This window comes from Aquarana catesbeiana, linkage group LG01, assembly GCF_042186555.1.
Source record: "Aquarana catesbeiana isolate 2022-GZ linkage group LG01, ASM4218655v1, whole genome shotgun sequence".
Classification (NCBI taxonomy): domain Eukaryota; kingdom Metazoa; phylum Chordata; class Amphibia; order Anura; family Ranidae; genus Aquarana; species Aquarana catesbeiana.
This window is the reverse complement of record NC_133324.1, coordinates 920,479,820-920,491,564: the sequence shown is the minus strand read 5'-3', so window position 1 is coordinate 920,491,564 and position 11,745 is coordinate 920,479,820.

Here is an 11,745-nt window from a genome sequence, read left to right as displayed (position 1 = left end):
TCGGACGCGCAAAAAATCATGCATGCTCGGAAACAATTTGACGCACGCTCAGAAGCATTGAACTTCATTTTCTCGGCTCATCGTAGTGTTGTATGTCACAGCGTTCTTGACGGTCGAAGGTTCAGAAAACGTTTGTGTGACCGTGTGTATGAAAGGCAAGCTTGAGCGGAATCCCGTCGGAAAAGCCATCATACCTTTTTCTGACCAAAATTCCGATTGTGTGTACGCAGCATGAGAATAAAAAACCTGTCATGGCTGTGACAACCCTCATCTTCGCCCTGCATTGCACTAGTGGTGTCATCATCCTTCTGTTTAGAACTGAGAATAAAAAACCTGTCTCAGCTCAACCAACCCAAAAGCATAAAAATAGAAATAGCCCACTGCATGTATCAAAGATAGCAAACTATTTTATTAGATAAACCACAAATGTATGTTTAAAACAATGACGAACAGGCACAAACAAACACTAATAAAAACAAGCCAAGTCCACCTCTTGCAGACCCATGTATAAGACCAAGATAACAGCATCATGTGTCAACTGTGCAATAATAATCCTAGTGTTGAGGGTTATACCCTTCAGTCCGCAAAACCTCTTATAGCGGAGTTTCACCCAAAAATGGAACTTCCGCATTTCCGGTTCCTCCCCCCTCCGGTGTCACATTCCCGCGGGTATCTACACCACTTCCCATCACCCCCTCCCGCTGTATTCTGGGAGACACACGGGTCCCAGAAAACAGCAGGGACCAGTGGGATAGCACAGCGTGAGTCCCGCATGTGCAATAGGGAACCAGAGAGTGAAGCCGCAAGGCTTCACTTCCTGATTGCCTTACCGAGGATGGCGGCGGCAGCACCCGACAGCCAAGGGACAGTTCGGCTTTGGGTACCGACATCGTGGGCGCCCTGGACAGCTAAGTGTCCATATTTTAAAAGTCAGCAGCTGCAGTATTTGTAGCTGCTGACTTTAACCACTTGCTGCCCACCCACCGTCATATGACGGCGGGACGGTGCAGCTGTTATCCTGGGCCGCCGTCATATGATGTGACGGCCTTCCAGCCCCTCCAGGGGGCGCGCGCCCACCGCGTCACTTGGGTCCCCGTGCGCCTGCCCGGCGGCCGCGATGTCCGCCAGGCACCCGCGATTGCCCGGTAACTGAGCAGGACTGTGGATCTGTGTGTGTAAACACACAGATCCACGTCCTGTCAGAGGAGAGGAAACCGATGGTGTGTTCCTTGTACAGAGGAACACCGATCGGTCTCCTCGCCTTGTGAGTCCCCTCCCCCCACAGTTAGAGTCACTCCTTACAAAACATAATTAACCCCTACAGTGCCCCCTCCTGGTTAATCCCTTCATTGCCAATCACATTTATACAGTAATCAATTCATTTTTATAGCACGGATCGCTATATAAGTGTGAATGGTCCCAAAAATGTGTCAAAAGTGTCCAATGTGTCCGCTGCAATATCGTAGTCATGATAAAAATCGCAGATCGCTGCCATTACTAGTAAAAAAAAAAAAAATAAAAATGCTATAAATCTATCCCCTTTTTTTGTAGATGCTATAACTTTTGCGCAAACCAATAAATATACGCTTATTGCGATATTTTTTTACCAAAAATATGTAGAAGAATACGTAAACTGAGGAAAAAATTTGTTTTTTAAAAAAAAAAAATTGGATATTTAACCACTTCAGCCCCGGAAGGTTTTACCCCCTTCCTGACCAGAGCACTTTTTACAATTCGGCACTGCGTCGCTTTAACTGCTAATTGCGCGGTCATGCAATGCTGTACCCAAACGAAATTTGCGTCCTTTTCTTCCCACAAATAGAGCTTTCTTTTGATAGTATTTGATCACCTCTGCAGTTTTTATTTTTTGCGCTATACACGGAAAAAGACCGAAAATTTTGAAAAAAAATGATATTTTCTACTTTTTGTTCTAAAAAAAATCCAATAAACTCAATTTTAGTCATACATTTAGGCCAAAATGTATTCGGCCACATGTCTTTGGTAAAAAAAATGTCAATAAGTGTATATTTATTGGTTTGCGCAAAAGTTATAGCGTCTACAAACTAGGGTACATTTTCTGGAATTTACACAGCCTTTAATTTATGACTGCCTATGTCGTTTCTTGAGGTGCTAAAATGGCAGGGCAGTACAAAACCCCCACAAATGACCCCATTTTGGAAAGTAGACACCCCAAGGAATTTGCTGAGAGGCATGTTGAGCCCATTGAATATTCATTTTTTTGTCCCAAGTGATTGAACAATGACAAAAAAAAAAAAAAAATTACAAAAAGTTGTCACTAAATGATATATTGCTCACACAGGCCATGGGCATATGTGGAATTGCACCCCAAAATACATTTAGCTGCTTCTCCTGAGTATGGGGATACCACATGTGTGGGACTTTTTGGGAGCCTAGCCGCGTACAGGGCCCCGAAAACCAATCACTGCCTTCAGGATTTCTAAGGGCGTACATTTTTGATTTTACTCCTCACTACCTATCACAGTTTTGAAGGCCATAAAATGCCCAGATGACATAAAACCCCCCCAAATGACCCCATTTTGGAAAGTAGACACCCCAAGCTATTTGCTTTGAGGCATGTTGAGTCCATGGAATGTTTTATATTTTGACACAAGTTGCGGGAAAGTGACAAATTTTTTTTTTTTTTTTTTTTTTTTGCACAAAGTTGTCACTAAATGATATATTGCTCACACAGGCCATGGGCATATGTGGAATTGCACCCCAAAATACATTTAGCTGCTTCTCCTGAGTATGGGGATACCACATGTGTGGGACTTTTTGGGAGCCTAGCCGCGTACGGGACCCCGAAAACCAATCACTGCCTTCAGGATTTCTAAGGGCGTACATTTTTGATTTTACTCCTCACTGCCTATCACAGTTTCGGAGGCCATGGAATGCCCAGGTGGCACAAACCCCCCCCAAATGACCCCATTTTGGAAAGTAGACACCCCAAGCTATTTGCTGAGAGGCATGGTGAGTATTTTGCAGCTCTCATTTGTTTTTGAAAATAAAGAAAGACGAGAAAAAACATTTTTTTTTTTCTTTTTTCAATTTTCAAAACTTTGTGACAAAAAGTGAGGTCTGCAAAATACTCACTATACCTCTCATCAAATAGCTTGGGGTGTCTACTTTCCAAAATGGGGTCATTTGGGGGTTTTTTTTGCCACCTGGGCATTCCATGGCCTCCGAAACTGTGATAGGCAGTGAAGAGTGAAATCAAAAATTTACGGCCTTAGAAAGCCTGAAGGCGGTGCATGGTTTTCGGGGTCCCGTACGCGGCTAGACTCCCAAAAAATCTCACACATGTGGTATCCCCATACTCAGGAGAAGCAGCAGAATGTATTTTGGGGTGTAATTTCACATATTCCCATGGCATGTTTGAGCAATATATCATTTAGTGACAACTTTGCGCAAAAAAAAATAAAAAAAATAAAAAATTGTCTCTTTCCCGCAACTTGTGTCACAATATAAATTATTCCATGGACTCAACATGACTCTCAGCAAATAGCTTGGGGTGTCTACTTTCCAAAATGGGGTCATTTGGGGGGGTTTTGAACTGTCCTGGCATTTTATGCACAACATCTAGAAGCTTATGTCACACATCACCCACACTTCTAACCACTTGAAGACAAAGCCCTTTCTGACACTTATTGTTTACATAAAAAAATAATTTTTTTTTGCAAGAAAATTACTTTGAACCCCCAAACATTATATATTTTTTTTAAAGCAAATGCCCTACAGATTAAAATGGTGGGTGTTTCATTTTTTTTTTTCACACAGTATTTGCGCAGCGATTTTTCAAACGCATTTTTTGGGGAAAAAACACACTTTTTTACATTTTAATGCACTAAAACACACTATATTGCCCAAATGTTTGATGAAATAAAAAAGATGATCTTAGGCCGAGTACATGGATACCAAACATGACATGCTTTAAAATTGCGCACAAACGTGCAGTGGCGACAAACTAAATACATTTTTAAAAGCCTTTAAAAGCCTTTACAGGTTACCACTTTAGATTTACAGAGGAGGTCTACTGCTAAACTTACTGCCCTCGATCTGACCTTCGCGGCGATACCTCACATGCATGGTGCAATTGCTGTTTACATTTGACGCCAGACCGACGCTTGCGTTCGCCTTAGCGCGAGAGCAGGGGGGACAGGGGTGCTTTTTTTTTTTTTTTTTTTTTTTTTCTTTATTATTATTATTTTTTTATCTTATTTTTAAACTGTTCCTTTCATTTTTTTTTTTTTAATCATTTTTATTGTTATCTCAGGGAATGTAAATATCCCCTATCATAGCAATAGGTAGTGACAGGTACTCTTTTTTGCAAAAATTGGGGTCTATTAGACCCTAGATTTCTCCTCTGCCCTCAAAGCATCTGACCACACCAAGATCGGTGTGATAAAATGCTTTCCCAATTTCCCAATGGCGCTGTTTACATCCGGCGAAATCTAAGTCATAAAATGCTCGTAGCTTCCGGTTTCTTAGGCCATAGAGATGTTTGGAGCCACTCTGGTCTCTGATCAGCTCTATGGTCAGCTGGCTGAATCACCGGCTGCATTTTCAGGTTCCCTGTTGAGACAGGAGAGCCAGAGAAAAACACGGAAGACGTTGGGGGGGGAGGGGCATTCCCTCCCACTGCTTGTAAAAGCAGTCTAGAGGCTAATTAGCCGCTAGGATTGCTTTTACATGAAAGCCGACCGCTGGCTGAAAAGAATGATACCAAGATGATACCTAAACCTGCAGGCATCATTCTGGTATAACCACTCAAAGTCGTGAATGGCGTACCTGAAGACAAAAAAATGGTTAACAATAAAGCACAGTAAACGGTAAGGTATAAAAAATTGCATACCTGAAAAGCAAACATGATAAAACATAATAACAATAAAACATTGCAGAATAGAATACAGTAAAAAAGAGCAGAACAATAGAGAGAGAATAGAGAGAGAGAGAACAATAAAACGACAACTATTTTTTTTTATTTTATATTTTTGTATGTGTTTTTTTTTTTTTTTTTTTTTTTTACACTTTTTTTTGTAACTAACTTTTATAACTGTAACCGGTTCCAGGTTCGGGTCTCTCAAAATGCGATGGCATCTTGGGAGACCCTGTGAAAGTGTGCCTAGTCTGTGCAATGCTGTACCCTACGCTAATACTCAACTAGTGAATGGTAGCGTTCAAAACATTCACCAATGCAAAGACCAGGATTGTCAGGACAGGAGGGACAATAATAGCGGGTGTCACGCCTATATCCGCGCTTGCTGCAGACACGACATCTTTTTTGGGGGGGTTCGTTGGGTAGGGGTACTCGGGAGGACATAAAGAAAATGCCTCTCATGCAGCCGACTGCATTTGGTTGGGGATGTGAATGGGGGAAGTACGGGCGCTGCAGAAGCGGTGGGTTCCCAATTAGGATTGGCGAATGCAGCAGGAAGGGCACTATGGGCACGACGGGCCTGTTTGTTCTCTTCTTGGTGGCAGCGGGACACTACTTGTGCTTGCCACCTCACCAGCTTGAACTGCACTTATGGGACTCGCCACGTCACCAAGTGTTACTGCAGTGCTGGTTTGACTACGACCGGGGTGTACTAGGCCGCTGGTGCTTGCCAGTTCACCAAAACGCTACCAAAAAAACTGTTAGCGATCGCAAGGATCAGGCCTGACTCTGCGAACGCTGCAGTTATGCGTTTAGTGTTTTGTAAGTGTCAGTGATCGATCGATACTGCACTTGGGTGGGCTGGGCTGGGCCGGGCGGAGGGGCAAAACGCAGGTGCTAGCAGGTATCTGGGCTGATCCCGCTAACACTGCGTTTGTGGGAACCCTAAACTGCTGGGGACGCTAGTATAGATCTGATCGGATCAGATATTGATCCGATCAGATACTATACCACTAAGGGAGGCGTATGCTGCGTGCGTGGGTGTTAGCGGTACTGGCGCTAACCTGACACTGCTTGGGGCTGGTGCTTGCCAGTTCACCAAAACGCTACCAAAAAAACTGTTAGCGATCGCAGGGATCAGGCCTGACTATGCGAACGCTGCAGTTATGCGTTTAGTGTTTTGTAAGTGACAGTGATCGATCGATACTGCACTTGGGTGGGCCGGGCAGAGGGGCAAAACGCAGGTGCTAGCGGGTATCTGGGCTGATCCCGCTAACACTGCGTTTTTGGGAACCCTAAACTGCTGGGGACACTAGTATAGATCTGATCGGATCAGATATTGATCCGTTCAGATACTATACCACTAAGGGAGGCGTATGCTGCGTGCGTGGGTGTTAGCGGTACTGGCGCTAATCTGACGCTGCCTGGGGCGACGCATATCACCGCCGGGCGATCAGGGGGCTAAACTTTTATTCGGTAATAAACGGCGGGTGCCCTGACACTATAAAAAATAAACGAACTAACCAGTGTCACTCGTAACAGTTATACGGTGATCAGTGGTGAAAGGGTTAACTAGGGGGCAATCAAGGGGTTAAAACATTTATTAGACAGTATATGGGGGTCCCTGTCGCTATAAAACGCTGACGGCGAACCTAAATATTTACCTCACTAACTAGCGTCACCAGCGACACTAATACAGCGATCAGAAAAATGATCGCTTAGTGACACTGGTGACAGGGGGTAATCAAGGGGTTAAAACTTTATTAGGGGGGGTTAGGGGGGTATCCTAGACCTAAAGGGGGGTAACACTCACTGCCCTAACACTGTAACTGTCACAAACTGACACCATGCAGTAATCAGAAAAAAAAAAAAAAAAATACTGCTAATGTCAGTTTGTGACAGGGGGGGGGGGTGATTGGGGGGGGATCGGGGGGCGATCGGGGGGGGATCGGGGGTGTAAAGTATGCCTGGCATGTTCTACTGTGTGTGTTTGTGTTGTGTGCACTTACATGTCTTCTCTCCTCGGCGCTGGACGGAAACTGCCAGACCGAGGAGAGATGACATCACATCCTCTGCCTGTGTGAAACTACACACAGGCAGAGGAGGATTCCCATTGGCTGGGAGCGATCGCGAGGGGGGGGCCACGATCGGATGGTCTCCCCCTCGCCTCCCGACGCTCCCAGTCAGATGCCGACCGCCGCTGGCACCGGGGGGGGTCCGATCGGACCCCCCGCCCGCGGGAGGCAGATCACGTATATATACGTGATTCTGCCTGCCCGTGCCATTCTGCCGACGTATATCTACGTTAGGCGGTCGGCAAGTGGTTAATATCGCAAAAAGTAAAAAATATTGTGTTTTTTTTCAAACTTGTCACTCTTATTTTGTTTATAGCACAAGAAATAAAAACCGCAGGGGTGATCAAATATCACCAAAAGAAAGCTCTATTGGTGGGGAAAAAATGATAAAAATTTCATCTGGGTACAGTGTTGCATGACCGCACAATTGTTATTCAAAGTGCAACAGTGCTGAAAGCTGAAAATTGGCTTGGGCAGGAAGGGGGTGAAAATGCCCTGTATTGAAGTGGTTAAAAAAAAAAAAAAAGTGGAACTCCGTTGAGAATGAATGAATAGCTTGTGCACCTATGGAGGCCAAGACATATAAACTGTCAATGCTCATGGAGTAAAATGTGCATATCCCCAATGTCAGCCTGCTGCATAGTTGGATCCAATAGTGATAAGGGTTACTGGAGCGGCCACATATACACAAATTGTGCTGACAATGTCCTGATGGTGTTTAGACAACCCAAGAAGGGGAAAACTTTTCCAGTGGTCTATAGGAGGTATGTCAAACAGGATGGTTGTGTACACACAATGTAGTGCCACTAAAGACACTCAGTGGCATATCCACTCCTGTATGGCATCTTGCATTGTAGCATATGGCTGCAAAAAGCAAACTGATAGCCCGATCCCCTAGGGACCATTTGTATTTTAAAGATTGTATATAAAATATTGCGTAGTGTTCTGTCCCAAGGAGCAGATAGCTAAACCTCAATAACTGTAGATACCATATTTCTTTGATTCCAGTTTTATTAGAACAAGCTAGCTGAAACTACAAAATAACAGAAATAATTTTAAGTTTAAGTTCTTTAAGGGGTGATGGCGATAGATAGAGAAATACATGTGTTGTTTCCTGAATGTCTTCTCAAAGAATGGTGACTGGTTCACTTCCTGCTAAGATTCTACCCAGAATTCCCTACTTGCTGACAACTTCCTTAGTTACACATACAAATAAACAAAGAAATAGAACTGCAGCAATACCAAAAAGGAACGCTAGATGGAGCCTGCACACCACATATGATTATCTTAAGTAAATTACACATTTTGCATGTAAATTTAACAACACGGATACAAATAAGGTACAAATAACCAGTATAAAACATCTAGTGGACAGAACACATAGTTCCCAAGTTCTTGAGGTGTAAGGTATACTTATCAGATCCAGAAATGTGGCCAACTCCTCTCTATGTTTTTGGGGTATAGAAAAATACAAACCCCTTGGGAGAGGAAGTAATAAAGGCATTACCCTTAGCAAATACGAATCTCGCTGGATATATGTGATGCAATCTTTCGCCCCCCAAGGTCACAACATAGAATTTGATTTAAATTGTTTCATTTCCAATTATTAATTCATATAGATCACCATCGATATAGTCATACATCTATTTTATCTATTCATTCCTTCATTATGGATAAATGAGTATTTATAGCTTTAGGTTTAATCAGACATTCTTTCTTTGTTTTCTTTCTTTTTTCTCTTTTTTCTTTCTTTTTTATTCTTCTCTTTTATTCTACTTTATTATTATCTTATTCTATTTTAATTTCTTTTACCTACATTTTTTAAAATTTTTTTCACTCGAATATTTTTTTCTTTTCATTTTTCTATTTTTATATATATATATGTATATGTATATATATATATATATATATATATATATATATATATATATATGTATAGGGCAGGATCCTATTAACCTACCAGCATGTCTTCAGAGTGTGGGAGGAAACCAGAGTGCCCGGAGGAAACCCCACGAAGGCACAGGGAGAACATGCAAATTCCAGGCAGATTTTATTGTGGTCGGGATTCGAACCAGCGACCCTTTTTGCTGCTAGGTGAAAGTGCTAACCACTACACATTATATGTCTCTCATAAGAATGAAAATGCTCAAATTGCATTTTATACATACCTATTATCTACTTGGGACTTAACTGTGAAGTCTCCTTTGAGCCAGTATGGTCTCTATGGCCACTGTTGAATCCATTGATGTCTGCTGGCTTTTCATTTACATAATGAAAGCTTTTAAATAAGTACATGCGGTTACTATAGTTACTGCTGGTGTATTTAATCTGGCTTCTGTCACCCAGTCTCCAAACCCTTGAAAAAGTCACATGTGTTGTGACACAACGCGTCGGGAGGAGCCGGGTGACGTCACTTCCGGTCACGGTGGCCGGAAGTTCCCATTCAAACATGTTGTTTTTATGCACGCTGTGTAAACTAGACAGGTGCTATCTGTGCCACCTGTACCACCTCTGTACCACGTCAGTGCCACCCCTGTGCCACATCAGTGCCACCTGTGACACATCAGTGATAAACAGTGCCTCTACAGAGCCTCATCAGTGCCACCAGTGCCACTACAATGCTCATCTGTGCCACATCAGTGCCACCTGTGCCCATCAGTGCTCATCTGTGCCATCGGTGCTCATCTGTGCAATCAGTGCCACCTGTGCCCATCAGTGCCAACGGTGCCCAGCACCCAGCAGTGCACCCTTACCAGCACCCAGCAGTGCACCCTCACCAGCACCCAGCAGTGCAGCCACACCTGTCTAGTTTACCTATATCACAACAGTTGCAACACCAGTATGGCAAAAAAAATTTACCAGCAAGGAGGTCTACCAGTGTCTTAGCCTGAGCGATGAGAGCAGTGGGGAGCTCTCTGAGTCTCAGTCCGATTCTGATTTGGCATATGAACCCATTACAAGCAGTGGGTCTGCTACAGAATTGGAGGAAGGGGAATGTGTGCCCATGAAAAGAAGGCGTTCTGGCGTGGAGCCGGAATTAGGGGGAAGCCCGAGGGGGTTTTGAAGGGCATACAGAAGGTGGTCCACTTCGAGCACAGTGCCATCCACCTCGAGCGCAGTGCCGTCTACCTCAAGCGCAGGGCCATCCACCTCAAGCGCAGGTGGATGGCACTGCGCTCGAGATGGATGGCCCTGCGCTTGAGGTGGATGGCCCTGCGCTTGAGGTGGACGGCACTGCGCTCGAGGTGGATGGCACTGTGCTCGAGGTGGACCACCTTCTCTATGCCCTTCAAAACCCCCTGGGGCTTCCCCCTAATTCCGGAGCAGCAAACATCCCCCCTTTCACCGCCCAGCCAGGTGTCTAGGTGAACACCGATGGTTTTGCCATGCTTGATTTTTTTCATTTGATTTTCACTGAAGACTTACTATTGTCCATCATGGCCCAGTGCACCCTCTATGCACAGCAGTACATAGTAAGCAACCCTGATTCTAGTTACCCCCGTCTTTTTGAGTGGAGAGAACTTACCATAGAGGAATTCAAAATATTTTTAGGCCTAACTTTTACTATGGGACTCACAAAAACCAACGAATTGTACTGCGCTGCTGGTAGTAGGCTTCTGCTCCACGCCAGAATGCCTTCTTTTCATGGGCACACATTCCCCTTCCTCCAATTCTGTAGCAGACCCACTGCTTGTAATGGGTTCATATGCCGAATCAGAATCGAACTGAGACTCAGAGAGCTCCCCACTGCTCTCATCGCTCAGGCTAAGACACTGGTAGACCTCCTTGCTGGTAAATTTTTTTTTTGCCATACTGGTGTTGCAACTGTTGTGATATACGTAAACTGGACAGGTGTGGCTGCACTGCTGGGTGCTGGTGAGGGTGCACTACTGGGTTCTGGTAAGGGTGCACTGCTGGGTGCTGGGCACTGATGGGCACAGGTGGCACTGATTGCACAGATGAGCACCGATGGCACAGATGAGCACTGATGGGCACAGGTGGCACTGATGTGGCACAGATGAGCATTGTAGTGGCACTGGTGGAACTGATGAGGCTCTGTAGAGGCACTGTTTATTACTGATGTGTCACAGGTGGCACTGATGTGGCACAGGGGTGGCACTGACATGGTACAGAGGTGGTACAGGTGGCGGCTCCTCCCAACGCGTTGTGTCACAACACATGTGACTTTTTCAAGGGTTTGGAGACTGGGTGACAGAGGCCGGATTAAATACACCAGCAGTAACTATAGTAACCGCATATACTTATTTAAAAGCTTTCATTATGTAAATGAAAAGCCAGCAGACATCAATGGATTCAACAGTGGCCATAGAGACCATACTGGCTCAAAGGAGACTTCACAGTTAATTCCCAAGTAGATAATAGGTATGTATAAAATGCAATTTGAGCATTTTCATTCTATATGATTATTTTTTTCTGCTAGGTGAATTGGAGTTTTTTTTAAGCCCAGTGTGTATAGAGCCTAACTTTGTTTCTCTCCCTCTGATCCCGCAGCCTGTATATTTTTTTATTTATTAACTCAGTTTTATCTTTTAGATTTGGCAGGAATTCTATGAGTTATGTCTGCTAATAGTTTTATTGTATTTTTAGCGAAATATAGCTTTAATATTTTCTTGGGGGGGGGCCTGTCAGGTAGTCTGTACGGGGCCCCACGATTTCTATCAGCAGCCCTGATGGTGCTCCTAGGATGTTGGGCCTCTATGTGGTCAGACTGTGTAAAAGTCTCACACATGTGGTATCGCCATATTCAGGAGG